The sequence below is a fragment of the Crinia signifera genome, chromosome 6 (genome assembly GCF_055691185.1).
Source record: "Crinia signifera chromosome 6, ASM5569118v1, whole genome shotgun sequence".
Lineage (NCBI taxonomy): Eukaryota > Metazoa > Chordata > Amphibia > Anura > Myobatrachidae > Crinia > Crinia signifera.
In genome coordinates, this window is record NC_139222.1 from 171,118,937 (window position 1) to 171,122,792 (window position 3,856).

Below are 3,856 nucleotides of genomic sequence, written 5' to 3' on the forward strand. Positions count from 1 at the left end.
GTATACATATTAAGATCTTTTAGTCTTTCCTGGTATGTTTTGTGATGTAGGCCTTGCACCATTTTAGCTGCCCTTCTTTGTACAGTCTCTAATGTATTTATATCCTTCTGGAGATATTGCCTCCAGAATTGAACATAATACTCTAGATGAGGTCGTACCAATGACCTATACAGTGGCATTATTACTTCTTTCTTTCTACTGCTGATACCTCTCCCTATGCAACCAAGCAATTGAAATGCCTTCTTCATTGCCTACCTGCCTTTAAAGGTGCAAACACACAGGGCAAAATATTGCTCAGCAATCATATTGCTCAGGGTCCCGTTTTCATCTGCGACCAGAGATGGTCGCAGATGAAAATGTCACACTGCCGGGAGAAGAGGCAGGGGAAGTCGCTGGTCGGAGGAGCATGCTCCTCCAACCAGCGAGCATTCAGGGGTTGAAAACGGGAGCGCGCACTCTGCGCTTTATCGCCGGTGCACACTCCCATCGCTGGCAATATCGACGCTCAGCGACCATATTTCCAGCAATATTTGCAATAATCGCCCCTGTGTGTACGCATCTTAAGTCCCCTGCAATAGTGACACCTAGATCCCACTCTTCCTCAGTAGTCTCCATTATAGTGCCATTTATACTATATTTAGTCTGGATGTTTGAGACCCAAGTGCATAATTTCATCAATGCAGGAAAGCATTGATGGCTGCTGGACCACAAGCGCCTATTGGCTAGCGTTCCAGTAGAAGACTTAAGTGAAAATAGCTGCGGACAGGGGCAGCTCAGCCAGGTAGAGCAGGTGGGGAGGAGGTCCCCCTTAGCAATGAGCTATTTCAGGGGTAGATTTATTATAGCGGCACTAAAAGCGCTGCTATAACACTTCCTGCTTCGCCTCAGTAGCGAGGCGAAGCAGGAGGGGACAGCGACAAGATCTACTAAGATCTTGCCGCCGAAGCGGGGGAGCGCTAACTCCCCCCTCCAGCGATGCCTCCTCCAGCTGACTGCGCACCAGTTAACACTGACGCGCTGACTACTTCTCCCCGGGCCAGCTGGACTGCGCATGCGCGGGATCTCGCTACTCACGCGAGATCCCCAGCGCAGCTCAGAGCCAGCAGCAGGGCATCGCCGCCTGCAGCTGTCGAAGTCGATAGCTGCAGGCGGTGGACCGTTCATAAATTAGGCAGGAGGCAGACGCACACAACGAAATATCATAGCTGCGCTATGCCTCCTGCCTCACACCGCCGCGTGATAGACAGCAGGTGTCTTAGATCAGGGGAAGTGCTATCCCCTGCTTTAGCGCATTGGGATAGCCCAGATTCCCCTGATCACCAGTTAATAAATCTGCCCCTCAGTCCCCTGCAATGAGCATGTAGGTAAGTGGCACTTGTGTCAGATGTGTAATGGGCATTATGGTTTGTTATATAGTATGTAATGGGCATCATGTGTAATTGGTATTACAAAGCAAAACATGGCCTTGCTCTGTGCATGTGGCATCTAGCTACACCACTGACCTTACCCCTCATGTCCACTGCACACTAGCCATTAAAATATTATACCTCTCAGCAAAACAGCAGCTATATATGGTACAGCAGGAAACCCTGAGTGTGAGGCAAAGTTGGGCTTAATCACACTCATTGCGAGCACAAATTAAATGCAAATATTCTCTGTGCGGAGTAGTACACATCCATGTAAAATGCACAATACCTATCCATATGCTTGCTGCCCTAACCATCGTCATTATCAGTGCGCATTGGCAGCGGCACTATCCTCAGTGCACAAGATCCATCTAAAGACAGGTGTGTCTACATGTACATACAAATCTGCTTAGCCAGAAATACCATGGACATAACCTTGCTAAGCATTACTTACATGTGAAAGCCAGGTTACAGCCCAGCATTCATCACCCGACTACAGAGACAGCAAAGAGTACGGTACTCGTATATTAGCCGGGGGCCCAATTAGCATATGTGCGCAGGCTAGCTACGCTGTCAGCATAGTCCAACGGCTGCTTAGCGTAGTGACTCCACGGCAGCCCAACGGCTGAGTAATTATTAACACGTGCACCTCATGCATAAAGGGGGTATGCGGGCGCAAGTGCGTCCTATGCACAATAAAGGAGGCATTTTCAAAAACCCACTATCCACGCCAGCCCGAAGCATGGCGCGGGGACGTGTTACACGTCCTCCCGACCTGTTCATACCCCCCACTATCCACGTCGGCATGGAGTCGATTTTATAAAGTGTGGCGAGCACAGCGGAACACATGTGAAGTAATCCGCTGTGTTCACCACGCTTCGGGCTCGGTGGTTCGCTGCACTCGCCACACTTTTTAAAGTCAACTCCACGCGACGTGGATAGTGGGGGTATGAACAGGTCGGGAGGATGCGTAACGCGTCCGCTCGCCACGCTTCGGGCTGGCGTGGATAGTGGGGGTGTTTCAGGAACACATTCACACCTGCCATATCATACATCTGAGACAGTAATGACAACATGTGTTAACTGGATTTTAGTTAATAATAAAGGAGAAAAGATCACAGCGGAAACACTACGCTGACTAACAGACGCTGGCTACGCGGCTGCGGGAACACTACGCTGATTCTGACAGGGACGCTCGCGGGAACACTACGCTACTTCAGACTGACTATGCTAACTGCGCTGGCCGCGGGAACACTACGCTGATTCTGACAGCGCCGCTACGCTAACTACGTACCAGGCACCCGGCTAATACACAAGTTCAAAGACTGCAGAGTGTAACAAGGGTTCACTAGTCAGTTGGTTGAGTTGGGCAGAGTGAAATGGCTGCAGGGGAGGTTACAGAGGGGGATTATGTGCTGGGGAGAGTGGGACTGCAGCTATTACCACTCTGCAGAAGGACGTGTGCTAGCAGAAGCGGATTTTTGTTCCACAATTTGAAGCTTCCTGAAAGCGCAATTCTAGGTGCACTTGGCCTAATTTGGGGGAAAAAAGTCCTCCCCAGCACTAAAAATAAAGAAATGAACAAAACCATACAACAGTGAGTGTGTAATAAAGAATCCCACTGTACCCCCCCTCCCGAGCACTGATTGAGCCATAAAATGAGGCAGAGCCAAGCAATATTTTAGGAGAAACCATATTTTTATTTAATTAAAAGGGTGGTCCTATAGAGGATGGACTGTGCCATGGCATTTTGCAGTGTGTATTCATTGATTCATTTTGTGAATAAGGTCCTCATTCTCATATGGCCAAGTTTTCATCTATACTGCTGCTACCACCATGTGGTGAGGTTTTAAAATTGGCCAAGCAAAAAGGTTAATCCCACCTGCGTGTACATTACAGGTCAGCGCCACACGTCCCACAGAGTTGCTGGCATAGACTCTATCCAGTTCCTTTCTCGCTGCATAGATTTAGCTACAAATCCATTTCCCAGAGAGAAATGACACCACACTGCACAGTCAGTACAGAAAGCCAGATGCAATCTCAACCAGTACCAGCAGGTGTGACTCTTCTGCCATGTCCCATAAGCCTCACCAGCCAGACCAGACACAGAAAGTAAGTGGTGTTGAAGGTGGTTCCTCTAAGACTCATTTACCGGATGCAACTGGACAGGCTTCCTAAGTCAAGAGAGGACATAGTAGATCTGGAAATATTATATGCAAACAAGACTACGTATCTTACTGGCAGCTAATCAGGGATTGCTTTAACAAAATGAAAAAAAAAAATGAATATCCTTTGGGTATTCATGAGATATAAAAAAAATGAAGCCTACAAAAAGTCGACATATCGGTTATTTTCTGTTACATTTGTCCCACTAGGTTCTGTAAAATGCATACAAGTGCAGAAAGACAAATCATTTCCACATGACCCTTACTTAGCTGGATAAAAGACAA